The 14,254-nt window shown below is 43.0% G+C and overlaps 1 long non-coding RNA gene across 1 annotated transcript in view; it reads right to left on the bottom strand.

The window, feature by feature from the left end:
• Window positions 1-14,254, bottom strand: part of LOC103880332 — a 38,561-nt gene that overhangs the window by 7,901 nt on the left and 16,406 nt on the right. The window contains exon 4 of the long non-coding RNA XR_004179840.1: window positions 4,419-4,502. This is a non-coding gene — a long non-coding RNA (uncharacterized LOC103880332). The remainder of the gene's footprint in view (window positions 1-4,418; window positions 4,503-14,254) is intronic.

The following is a 14,254-nucleotide window of genomic DNA, read 5'->3' as shown; positions in this document are numbered from 1 at the left end:
CCAACGTTTTTGACACCAGGAACCGATTTCATGGAAGACAATTTTTCCACAAACTGGGGTTGTTGGGGGATGATTTGGGATGATTCAAGCACATTACATTTCTTGTGCATTTTATTTCTATTATGATTACATTGTAATATATAATGAAATAATTATACAACTCACCACAGTGTAGAATCAGTGGTAACCCTGACCTTGTTTTCCTGCAACTAGACAATCCCAAATGGGCATGATGGGAGACAGTGACAGATCATCAGGTATTAGATTCTCATAAGGAACAGGCAACCTAGATCCCTCTTATGTGCAGTTCACAATAGGGTTTGTGCTCCTATGAGAATCGAATACTGCTGCTGATCTGGCTGGAAGCAGAACTCAGGTGGTAATGCCAGCTATGGGGAGCGGCTGTAAATACAGATGAAGCTTTGCTTGCTCACCACTCACCTCCTGTTGTGTGGCCCGGTTCCTAACAGGCTACAGACCACCACCCATCTGTGGCCTGAGGGTTGGGGGAGACGCCTGACATCGACATTTTTTTTCCCCAGTAAACATATAAATTGACCCTTCTGGTCTTAAAGCTTGAAGCTTACATTTGTTTTATCTGAGTTCCTTCCTCAGGAAAGGATCCCTGCTTCCCCTGCCCCAGCCTCTCAAAAACTATCAAAGAGCTGAAACTCACCAGATCATCACATCCAGGCAATGAGAAGCCAGACCACTTATTCATCCTGATTGCTTTCTTACCCCTCCCAAGTTACATTTCTTTCCTGCTATATAACCCCTAATTTTAGTCAGTCAGGGAGATGGATTTGAGACTGACCTCCCATTCCTCAGCAGCAGCACCCAATTAAAGCCTTCTTCCTTGGCAATAATCAATGTCTCAGTGGTTGGCTTTCTGTACAGAGAATAACAGGACCTAGACTGAACCCCTGGTGTTTCAGAGGATATTTTACTGCATTGTTAAAGTGATTAGGAGGATTTGAAATTCAAAGTCAGTCATGGTAAGTCAAAGTTCATACTTTGGCTTATGTGATGTCTGATGGAATTTCCTGGTGTTTGAAAGGGGACACCCAGGGATCAGGACTGTACAGACCCTCCCGCCCATCCCACTTAGCCCATCTTGTTCTTTGCTTGAATTTTGTCACTCAGCCTCAAGCACTCCTAGTTTTGTTCTTGTTTTTGTTTTTGTTTTTCCTTTTGAACACTCTTCCCATATGAGTTCACTGGTGATTACTGCAGGAGTCTTGGTAAACACTTATTGCATCCCTACAATGTGTCAGGCACTGCACTTGTCACTGGAGAAATAAAAAATGAGTAATAGATCTCCCTGTCTACAAGGAGCCCACTGTCTAGTTGGAAAATATAATCATAAACAATTATTTCAATGCAGTAGAATTAGGGCCATGATAGAGGCACAGGACATTGTTGGGTCACACAGGAAGGTACCTTACACAGACTGGGCAAAAGTTATTAGAAAAGCTCTCAGAGGAAGTGACAGAGAAAAAGGAAAAGGAAGTGGATTTTGCCATGCAAAAGGAAAGAAAAAAAAAATTCTAAGGCAGACAAAGCAATCCAAGTAAAATCACAGAGGCTTGAAACAACATGGCAAGTGCAGGGAACTATGATGTGCTTGGACCATAAAGTGAAAAAGGGGGTGGGAGGAGGTGAGCCTGGAGAAAGAGATCCCAGCCTGGCCCCAAAGGCAAGTCATTTCAAAACCTCTTTGCACTACACTTTTTCTCTCTCCTTTCATTCTTCCAAAAACGAAACAAAAATATTTCCCAATGCAGACTGCCAACTGAAATCTGCACCTTAAAAGGCTAGGTTGGGCCAGGCGCGGTGGCTCACGCCTGTAATCCCAATACTGGGAGGCCAAGGCAATTGGATCACTTGAGGTCAGGAGTTCGAGACCAGCCTGACCAACTTGGTGAAACCCTGTCTCTATTAAAAACACAAAAATTAGGTAGGCACGGTGGCAGGCACCTATAATCCCAGCTACTTGGGAGGCTGAGGAAGGGGAATGGCCTGAACCCGTGAGGCGGAGGTTGCAGTGAGCTGAGATCATGCCATTGCACTCCAGCCTGGGCAACAGGGCAAGACTTCATCTCAGAAAATAAATAAAGTGAACAAAAGGCTAGGTTGTGTTGGTTTTCTCCCCGCTCTTATTTTCTGGGGACCTGCTACGTTCTGATCATGGATCCTCTTTTGTCTGAACAACATCACGTTTTCCTCTGAAATCCTTTCTGTCTCTCTTCCATCCAGTTGCTTCTTTAACTGAAAAAGGAAGCTGCCAGGGGAAACATGTCGGGGTCTTGACAGCATCTGCTGTCTGTGTATATTTCAAAACACTTAAAAGAGATCCTGAGTCACTGAGGGGCATCCTCCTGTTTCTCATGTTTTCTGTTTCAAATATTGTCTCCAAAGCTCACCTCTCAGTGCTGAGAGTTTGGGGGCTTCTTCGTGGAGTTATAGAGTCATGTTTAGGAAACTCTACTGGATTAGGCCCTTGAAAACTTTTGCCTTGTAGAGAAAAAAAATTTTAATTATTCTTCTGAGTGCTCTCATTATCCTTTTGTATCTCCAACGCACACTTGCACGCACACACATGCACACACACGCACATACACATTCCCAAGTTCTTTTTTTTTTTTCCACATAAATGCAAACTCTTGTAGGAATCTCTGAGAACAGTGCCCCATTTTAGAGTTTTGGTCTACCAGGGTTTGAGCTGTAAACCTTGAGAAACCTGTCTTCTCCCAGATCCTACTGCAGGAGCAGTTCAGGGAGGACTCCCTATAGTCATTTTATGCTCAAGGTTTATTTTAATGCCTTTATCCCATATTTTAAGAGACTGCTCTGAGAATTTTAAAAATACACCCCTCTTTTCATTCCCAAGATGACCTATAAGAATTTATAAAATGTAACAATAGAGCCCTTTTTTTAAAGCCAGAGAAATGAAAGAAATAAGAGAGAGGGAGAAGGAGAGGGAGAGGGGGAGAGAGAGCTAGAAAGAGAGAGAGAATGAGGGAGGAAGAGAAGAGGAAGATGAGACCAAGAGAAAAGATAAGATGTAAATGTACAGTCAATAAGATGACATGCCAGCATGAAAACAGGATTTTTAATTTGGCTCTGAGCTGTCTGGAATCCTAAGAAAAAAATATGTACTTGCAAATCAGTGGTGTCTTCACAAAGCAAAAGATTACACCCTAAGAACCAGGCTTTCCCTGTTGTTTAAGTCAAATCCCTTTTGACCTAATTCTTAGGGTCCTATAGCTCTGGACTCCTTTGGGCCAGACTTGAACTCTATAGTTTATCCACTAGAAACCCTGGAATTCCTTGTGCATCAGTTCCTGCAGCTGTAAAATGCAAGCATTGAACTAGATCATCCTCGAAGGTCTGTTCCACTCTAATAGTCTAGGATTTTGTAAATAATTTATTTATGATTTAGTTGGTACTTCTGCCTAACATATTCTATAAACCTTCACCCAGCTTTTGAAAAACGACAGATCTTTCTAGATTTCATCTCCTTACATGAGTATTAGCCTTTCTACATCGGTACAACCTAGATAATTGGAAAAGGAAGGATGTTAAGAATGCAGGCTCGATGGCTGGACTTGGATCTAATGAATCCTAATATCTGGGGGTAGTACTTGGGGACGTGTAGTCAATAAGCCACCTGGGCGATTCGCATCCACCATTAGTGCATCTGATGTTTCTGTAGGTAACACATTGTATTAGTGTCCTATTGCTGCTGTAAAATATTACCAGAAACTCTTTGTCTTAAAACAACACAAGTCTGTCATGTTTACGGGTCTGTAAGTGTTTGGAAGTTCCAAATTAGTTTCAGGGGGTGAAAATAAAGGTGCCAGCAGGGCCTCCTACTGGAAGAATCCCATTCCTTGCCTTTTCCAGCTTCTAGCAGCTACTCATATTCCTTGGCTTATGGTCCTGCACGGCTCCTATCTGTTTCCTCTGTCTCATTCCTCTCACTGACTCTAAATCTAACTCTCCTGCTTCCTTCTTTTAAGGGCCCCTGTGATTACTGTGAGCCCTCTTGGATAATCCAGGATAATCTCCCTGTCTCAAGATTCTTAACTCCATCATGTCTGCAAACCCACTTTTGCCATATAGGTAACATATTCATAGGTCTGGGTACTAAGGTAAAGACATCCTTTGGATGTTCTTATTCAGCCTGTATCACATACTGCCTTGATTTTGCTGAGGCTGATACAAGGGGCCCTAGAATTTGTTGCTACAAATTTTCTCTACAAAATCCAATAAACTGACTCTCGGAGATGTCACTGAAGCACTTGCTAAAAATATTCTATATTCCACGAGGTAACCTGCAATCACCTGTATCATTTAGAACCCTCCATTTCATCATGCAATTACTTTTTTAATATATATATACTTTCATTATTCACCTGTTAACTCCATAATATGCCAATCACGAGCTAGTTTGCAGCAGTCACATTCCCTTGATCACAGTTGCATGAGGATGTAATTAACTGGAAAACAAAGACCAGAGACGTGATCAGAAATGACGTCATGCAGCCCATGCCATCGCAGTACAATTGTCAGGTTTGCTGGTGGTTTGGTAAAGCTGGTTCAGTTCTATTCCCTTTGCCAGGGATTCCCACGTGTGTGAAAACTGGACCAACAGTGGTGGAGTTCCATTTCCTGGTTCCATTTCCTATGTTCTTCTCCAAAGATAGAATAGTGTCTATTAAGACAAGATGGCTTAGGAGGCAGACTGACCTGAATTACCATTCTGCCTTAGCCACTTACTAGCTGCATTGGGTTTGGCACACTACTTAACCTCTCTGTGCCTCAGTTATGTAATCTGAAAAATGGGATCTCATAGCTATTAACTAGCAGCAAAGACTGAGCCCTCCCTCTTCTGGACCCCATGTTTTGCTTGGTGTGAGGTGTAGTGGGCTTTTTTATTCTCTAAAATGCCTTAATTTTTGTTTTGGGCCTCAATTCTAACACGCAGAGAAAACAAGGCTTGGGCTGTTTAGGGTTTTTATCCTCTCTGTTTTCAAGGGGTTGAGGCTAAGTTCTGGGGCATGTGGACTGACATCATACTGAAGACGTCATTAGCAGTCGGGGGCAGCTCCTCCTGAGAACTGCTCTATTTCATCTGGTCAAAGCCAGGACCACTCCATGCCTCAGTCACTCTCAGCCTCTCTTGAATATAGGAAATACTTGGCTGCGCTTTCTCTAGGCTTGAGGAACAGGGAGAGAATGCATTCCCCACTGTGTCAGCGTGCACCTTGCTGGTCACTCAGAACCTTGAGATTCTTGGCGCATCTATCTCAGAAAAATTGGTCAGGGCAACCCCACTTCCATTTTTCCTCTGCCATTCCCTGATGACACAGGAATAGGGAATAGCATGCCCCATTCTAGGGTCTTGCCATTTGTCACCTGTGCTTTTTCTACCACACCATGCTCTGCACCCTCTGGAGCAAACCATATCAGCCTCTCATCTAAGCTGCTCTGGAAGCTTTCGTTCATAGGCAGCCAGAGATAAGGGGCTGAGAATGGTGCAAGAAAACCATCAAGAGTAGAGCTCCTAAAACTAGTGACCCCTTTGCTAGAAGACAAGTTATATGTGCGTCCATCCCCGACAAATCACTCCTTGGCAGAAGGAATTCAGAAGGCGGTGGAGGGGTTGTAGACAGGATAAAACACTCATGCTTAATTGCCTTGGGAGGGTCAGAAACAAGTCTCTGTTCAGTTTAGTCAAGCTAATTAGTTAGAAAAGAATGTGCTCAGCATATAAACAAAAGCCTTTTTTCTATAAGCAATTAGGAACCACCCTAATCTTACTCATTTAAACACACACCCAACCACAAAGCTGGAAAGACACCAAAGAGTTGGAAAGACACCAGAGTTGGGGCTGAACAACAGCTTTTGCTAAGTTTCAAACCTTCACAATTAAAGACTTATCTTCCTTTCTGAAAAGCTTCTACTCTTGGCGAACCCCTGGGCGTTCATTTCCAATTTGTTTTTGACCAGGCAGCATTATCTGTGTACTTTATTTACATTATTTAGAATTTTCATGACATTCTTGCATTTTTTTCTCATCACCGAAGTATTTATCATATTTATCATGTCTATATGTTGGGTACATTGAAGGTCTTCTAGCTATTTGGAAAAAGTGCAACCCATTTTGTTAACTATAGTCACTGTACTATGCTAGCAAACATTACAACATACTCCTTCCATCAGACTGTATGTTTTACTCATTCACTCTTAAGTTTAGCAGTGATGGTGGCAGGCTGTCCTTAACCATGCTGTAGAGGCGCATCCTCTCTGCTTCCACTACAGCCTTCTGTCCTTTCTCCGTCTCACATTCATACGCTGTTTTGTAATTGACGGCTTATGTGTCTCTGTCCAGTAAACAATGTGAGACCAGTCTTATGTCTACCACTGTGTCCTTGGTGTCTTGTACCATGCCCAGCACATAGACGCTACTGGATAAATTATTGTTGAGTGAGTGAATGAATGAATGAATGAATGAATACCTTCTCTGGGAGGAAAGGTCAAAGGTGTCAGAGGTCATTGCCAGGGTGATGAGGATCTGCAAATCTGCAAAGCAAATAACACTGAGAATGGAAGCTATCTTTCCCCCAAATTTCTATGCAATTGAGTGTCAAAACTGAAGTGGAAATGAATCACAAGATGGTAGATCTCTCACTGTACACACTTTGATTGAATTATCAGGGCCAATATTTTTTGAACACTTATCACATGCCAACCACTGACACAGCACTCTTTACATGCATTCCTTCCTCTATCGGGTACTTGGACTGAATGTCTTCCACTGACCCTTCCAGATCCACATCTGTGCTTTTCCATCCCTGCCCTGGTGCTGGAATGCTAACCTGTACAGACTGCATAGTTCCTCTTGCTCTCCAGCTTCTAGATGGATTCAGCCACTGGGAGGCATCAGCAGAAGTCAGAGAAGAGGGTAAAATGCAGTCCGGGTGTTTAGTCTGCTAACTCCCTGCCAAGTCACCGTGGGTGAGTGAACTATATCTACTGAGACCATAGTGCCTGTCTTGCAGCCTTCTTCATACAGTTGCCTTTTCTGGATGCCAGTAACCCCCTCTTTCTCTTGCCCTTATAGGCTTAGAGACGTATCAGCTGCCTTCTGTTATTACCCCAGGGGCATTCACCATGCCATGTGGGTTTCCTTAAGCCCTATCACCCTTTTCTCATAACAATAGTTATGTCATTAATAGCTCTGTTTTAAAGAAAGGACACTAAGTCTTAAAGAGATTAAGAGACATTTCGAGGCCAGGTGTGGTGGCTCATGACTGTAATCCTAGCAGTTTGGGAGGCTGAGGCAGGAGGATCACTGGAGCCCAGGAGTTCAAGACCAGCCTGAGCAACATGGCAAGACCCATCTCTACAGAAAAGTAAAAAATTTAGCTGGTCATGATGGCACATGCTTGTAGTCCCAGCTACTCAGAAGGCTGAGGCAGGAGAACCACTTGAGCCCGGGAAGTCAAGGCTGCAGTGAGCCCTGTTCATGCCACTGCACTCCAGCCTTGGCAACAGAACAAGATCCTGTCACTAAAAAAAAAAAAAGGGGAAACAGAGAGACGTGTCCAAGGTCACAGAGTCCGTAGGAGCAGATCCTCCAACCTAGATCCATCTAACTCTACTGCTAATGCTTCCCTTATGCGATATTCAAGGGGAGAGAGTGGCCGGTGCCCCAACGCTGAGCTGTAACTCAGAGAAAAACGATCTGGAGCAATGTTTACTGGGAGCCAAGAGCAGAGTTCTCATTTCAGACCTCCGCTTCCACAGATGGGCACTTAGAGTTTGGCTCCGGGGGATGGTGGTGGTTCACTGAGAGTTCAAACCCCATCGCAGACACATGTGGGTGAATAAAGTGGCAGGGTCTTTGCTTCTTCCAAGTGCCTGATACAGGCTTGCAGATGCGTGGGGGTGTGAACGAGAGAGCCTCAAGTGGATTTCACTCTTGGATGTAGCCTATAAATATGTATGTTGGGTACCATGAATCATTTAGGGCTGGATTGGTTGCAGTTTTTCATTTTTTAAGGGATGGTTTCATGACTCAGAGATACTGGCATGCACCCCCGGGGCCAGAGTGGAACCAAACACTTTACAGAAATTGGAAGGAAACAAAATATTTGCCGCCTAGCTTTACTCTGAGAACTTTTTCTAAGTTTGAAAAGATACAAGGGCGCAGAGAACAGGTCACAAATAAGCTTCACTCAGGGTTGTGGTATTTTGATATGTATTTTACTCGTTTTTGACCACAATCCCTGGCTCATAGCTTCCATAGCCTTTGTTCCAGTCTTTTGTTAGAATGTCAGGTGTGCCAGGCATCAGGAAACAGAAGCTCTCTGACTTTCCCAGCCCTCCTCTCACTCTAATCCTTCTCCAGTCTTTCTGACTGTGGGTCTTAAGACCAACACTCCCCAGAGAAAGTCCTGCTTTATACCCTGGGAAAAGGAAGACTGAGGTCATGAATCTCCCCTAAAAACACAAGAGAACTGGGTCCAGGGATCTTTTGGATAACTGAACATGCAGAGGTTTCTGAAGGGTGGCCCCCAGGGAGAGCGTGGAAGCTCTGTGTCCCTTCTCCCATACCTCATCCTACACGTCTCTTCCTCTGGATCCTTTGCAATATCCTTTACAATAAACTGAGTTCTGTGAGATGCTCCAGTAAATTAACAAAAAAACAAATAAACAAACAAAAACAAAAAAAAAGAGAGAGAGAGAGAGAAAGAAGGTATAGAGAGGATTATTGCAGATCCCCACTGAGCATTTGCTATGCCAGGCTGTAGAGATTTTTATATGCATTCTACTAAAAAAAAAGAATGGTTGGTTCCAGAAAATATTTCTTTCCATTTTATAAGTGGGCAAAATCAAATCAGAAATGATATGGAGTAAAAATGAGTTGGCAGCAAGTCTAAAATTATTTCAAAATAATAAGTTAAACCAAGTTGATAGATGCTACTCTGCCACCAGGATGCTGACTCTTGGTTGCAAGTGATAGAAACCCAAGGAGGGATTCATGGAAACCCCAGTTTGAAGCTGGTCAGAATTGTTTTTCTGTTTTTGAGATGGAGTTTTGCTCTTGTTGCCCAGGCTGGAGTGCAATGGCATGATCTCAGCTCACTGCAACCTCCGTCTCCCAGGTTCAAGTGATTCTCCTGCCTCAGCCTCATGAGTACCTGGGATTACAGGCATGCACCAGCTAATTTTGTATTTTTACACCCAGCTAATTTTGTATTTTTAGTAGAGACAGGGTTTCTCTATGTTGGTCTGGCTGGTCATGAACTCCCGACCTCAGGTGATCCACCCGCCTCGGCCTCCCAAAGTGCTGGGATTACAGGCGTGAACCACCGCACCCAGCCCACTTCTTTCTCTTGAAGTTATTTGCTTCTTGGTTCTGCACCGGGCTAGGCTAAGTAGTTGCCAGCCCATTTTTCAGGTTCCTTTCCTGAATGAATGATTTCCACCTCTTTCTTCATTGCTTCTACAGTCATCCCTTGGTATCTGAGAGGGATTTGTTCCAGGACCCTGGGAGATACCAAAATCTGCAGATGCTCAAGTCGCATATATGAAATGGCATAATATTTGCATATAACCTATACATATCTCTGTGTGTTAGGCCGTTCTTGCATTGCTACAAAGAAATACCTGAGACTAGGTAATTTATAAAGAAAAGAGATTTCATTGGCTCACAGTTCTGTAGCGTGTACAGGAAGCATCACATAGGCATCTGCTTCTGGCGAGGCCTCAGGAAGCTTACAATCATGGCAGAAAATGAAGGGGGAGCAGGTGTCTCACATGGTGAGAGCAGCAAGGAGGTGGGGTTGCCACACACTTTTAAACGACCAGATCTTGCAACAACTCAGACAGAGAGCTCACTTATCACCAAGGGGATGGCACAAGTCATTCATGACAGATCTGTCCCCAAGATCCAAAAAGCTGCCACCAGATCCCACCTCCAGCATTTGGGATTACAACTCAACATAAGATTTGGATGGGACATCCAAACTTTATCACTCCATATACTTTAAATAATCTCTAGATTACTTATAATACTAATATAATGTAAATGCTATGTAAATAGTTACTATACTGCATTGTTTTTAAGTTTGCATTATTTTCATTGTTATATTGTTGTTTTTCCCGGATATTTCCTACTGTGGTTGGTTGAATCTGCAACATGTAACCCTTGGATACAGAGGACTGGCTCCATGTGCATTTAGGCCAAGATAGTTTGGGTTGGGCCAATGCAATTATTTGGGAAAGTGCTGGATGGCAGGGACACTTTGGAATCAGAAAGGAGAATCTCTTTTAAAGCAAGGAATCTCACTCAATGAGACCAAAGAGAACTTTTAACAAGGTCAATACCTGAACTTGACTCACACCCAAAGTAATAAATGCTAGTGCTCATTCAAACCCTTTAATCTGATGTTTCAAGAAGATAATGGACCACCAGGGAGGTTTGTTAGCCAGTGAACTCGGCCTCCACAGTCATCCTTCCCTGCTCTTCCCACCTGAGCCCCTAATGGCTTTACCTCCCGATCATTCTTTCCTCCAAATTAAATATATATGGTAAAGGATATCAAAATTCCTCAAAATTGCAAAAAAAAGGAATTAGTTATAATTTTATGTCAAAGAATGTCAAATGTCTATTTAAGGACAATGTTTTAGTTATAAATTTTCAACTGTTATTGCCCCTCTGTCACACTTCAACATAAATGCTGCATTTTTCTCTATCATCTGGGAAGCTTTCATATGAAGGTTTCTTTATTCTCATGACTAATAGCTGATTCTATAAGTACCCTCTTACATATACGTTACTGTTGCATGTACAATAGTCCATAAGATTATAATACTCTCTTTTTACTGTACTTTTCTATGTTTAGATATGTCTAGATACACAAATACTTACCATTGTTACAGTTGCCTACAGGATTTCATATGGTCACATGCTGTGCAGCTTTGTAGACTAGGAGAAATAGGCTGTAACATACAGCCTGAATATGTAGTACGCTATATCGTCTAAGTTTGCGTACGTAAAAGTTTCAATGTTTGCCCAATGATCCAATAACCCAAAAATGCATTCCTTTTTTTTTTTCACTCTTATCACCTAAGCTGGAGTATAATGGCACGATCTCTGCTCACTGCAACCTCCACCTCCTGGGTTCAAGCAATTCTCCTGCCTCAGCCTCCTGAAGTAGCTGGGATCACAAGTGTGTGCCACCACATCCGGCTAATTTTTTTGTATTTTTAGTTTAGGAGGGGTTTCACCATGTTGTCCAGCTTGGACTTGAACTCCTGACCTCAGGTGATCCTTGGCCTCCCAAAGTGCTGGGATTACAGGTATGAGCCACCGCACCCAGCCTAACAATGCATTCTTTAGACTGTATCTCTGTTGTTAAGTGATGTATAACTGTATGTGTATATATTTTTTTCTCACTTGACCCCTGATATGGTTTGGCTGTGTCCCCACCCAAATCTCATCTTGAATTGTAGCTCCCATAATTCCCACATCTTGTGGGAGGGACCCAGTGGGAGACAATTAAATCATGGGTGCAGTTTCCCCCATACTGTTCTTGTGGTAGTGAGTAAGTCTCATGAAATTTGATGATTTTATAAGTGGTTTCCCCTTTCACTGGCTCTCATTCATTCCTTGCCTTCCACCATGATTGTGAGGCCTCCCAAGCCATGCAGAACTGTGAGTGAATTAAATCTCTTTCCTTTATAAATTACCCACTCTCAGGTATGTCTTTATTAGCAGTGTGAGAACAAACAACTACAATCCCCTATGAATGCTATGAGATAGATTCTATTATCTTCATTACACAAATGGGGAAACTGAGGCACAGAGTAGTTAAGTAACATTCCCAAGGTCACAATGCAGATAAGTGGCAGACCTGGGATTGGACTGAGGAAGTCAGACTCCGGAGCCTATCTCTGTACGCCATTGCCTGTGTTGCCTCTGCAGTGCGCAGTGTAAAAGAAGCATGCATGGGATACTAGGGATCTGGTTAAATCGAACGAAATTGGCAATATTCAGCCACTTTAACCTAAAAGATGTCAATTTCATATGGGAGGAATATAGTAATCACACAAGATAGTAAGTCAAAAAGGGCATCCCTGGGAGACGTTGGGCTACAGCTGAGTTTGTGAAGATAAAGAGGCAAAGAAAGTTTAGGAACAGATGATGTTGGCAGAAGCCATAGCAGGAGCAGTTACTGAGGCATGGAAGAGCACAACACAATATGCTGGCTGGGACGTTGGGTGTTTGTCGAACAACGGTGGGAAATGAGGGCCAGGGACAGTGACGCACACCTGTAATCCCAGCACTTTGGGAGGTTGAGGTGGGTGGATTGCCTGAGACCAGCCTAAGTGACATGGAGAGACCCTATCTCTACAAAAAAAAAAAAAAAAAAATTAGCCAAGCGTGGTAGTGTGCACCTGTAGTCTCAACTCCTTGGGGGGATGAGGTGGGAAGATCACTTGAGCCCATGAGGTCAAGGCTGCAGTGAGCCATGATTGTGCAACTGCACTCCAGCCTGGGCAACACAGTGAGAGCCTGTCAAAAAAAAAAAAAAAAAAAAAAAGCAAATGAGGACAGAATCTGAAGGCCCTTTGGGTAAACTGAGTCTGAGTCTTTCATCTGGAAACTACAGGCTAGGCTCTCTGATTCTCTGCCCAATTTTCTTCTTGGTGCCATGTATGTATTGATCCACTCAAACTCTCTGGGACCTTCTGCGTCTTCTTCCCTTCCATAGTGTGCCAGGCAAAGCACTTAGCACTTAGAAGGTGCTTAACAAATGTCTGCTGATTGGCCAACTGACTGCCCAACACTATCCCGTGGTGATGACAATATTACATGCCAGATAAACCAATCGAAGGTTAACTTGATTTCAAACAGGTTGTAATATATTCTCTGCTTTCTACTCTTTGGGAGAGGGAAATGTTCTTATTTTTTTCTTTAATTATAAAGGCCCTTTCAAGTTTTAGCAGAGGAAGCAGCCCCAGAATCAAAGGCCATATTGCTGCAAGATGTATATTGAAATTCAGGTTCAACTAATTTGTGTTAAGCACTTATAATATACCCAATACTTTCATGTAACTATGTTCACTGAATCTTAAAAACACTGAAAAATAGACTCTATTGTCTCCATTCTTTACATAAAGAAACTGAGAAAGATGCATTAACAGGCTTGCTCATAAACAGTGAAGTCAGAATTTGAACTTTGTTCTTTGCCATGGCTTTTCCCTCTACAAAGATGCGACTGGGAATCCATTGGTGATAAATAGTGATAATGACGATGACGATGATGGGAACGAGGATGATGGTGCCAGTAGCCACAAAACTAGAAAACACTGATTACCTTGTTGTATAACAGATATTGTCATAAGCACTTCAAGGAATAAGTTTATTTACTTTCAGAGCCTTTTTTTTTTTTTTAAACTTTTCAGAGACTTTCCTGATGGGGAAACTCAGGCTAACAAGTGTTAAGTAACCTGTTGAGATTACCTAGCTTACTCATAACAGGACTGGATTTGTTGTTGTTGTTGAGACTGAATCTCACTCTGTCACTGAGGCTGGAGTGAAGTGCCACCATCTGGGTTCCTGCAACCTCTGCCTCCAGGGTTCAAGCAATTATCCTGCCTCAGCTTCCCAAGTAGCTAGGATTACAGGTGCACGCCACCAGGCCTGGTTTATTTTTTTGTATTTTTAGTAGAGACAGGGTTTCACCACATTGGCCAGGCTAGTCTCAAACTCCTGATCTCAAGTGATCTGCCCGCCTCAGCCTCCCAAAGTGCTGGGATTATAAGCATGAGCCACTGCACCTAGCCTGGGATTTTAAAATATTTATGTATTTACTTTTTTTTTTTTTTTGTAGAGAGAGGGTTCTCTCTGTGTTGCCCAGGCTTGTCTTGAACTCCTGGGCTCAAGCAATCCTCCTGCCTCAGCCTCCCAAAGTGCTGAGATAACAAGCATGAGCCACCAAGCCCAGCTAAGAGCTGGGATTTTAAACCAGAGGTAGTGGCCTTTTGAATAGAGGTATCTGCCTGTTTTAGATTCCAGAACCCACCTTTGTCCCTACCCACCTCACTCCTCCTGCACCAAGAAGGAAGAACAAAGAAAAGCTTCCCTTGGAGCATCAGGCAAGGCTCTCTGCTTCCGGTGTCACCGTGATAACCAGCCCTAGTCAACTTCCTCACAAGGAAGGGAAAAGCAAAC

Source organism: Papio anubis, chromosome 18, assembly GCF_008728515.1.
Source record: "Papio anubis isolate 15944 chromosome 18, Panubis1.0, whole genome shotgun sequence".
Taxonomy (NCBI): domain Eukaryota; kingdom Metazoa; phylum Chordata; class Mammalia; order Primates; family Cercopithecidae; genus Papio; species Papio anubis.
This window is presented reverse-complemented; position numbering and strand designations above follow the sequence as displayed.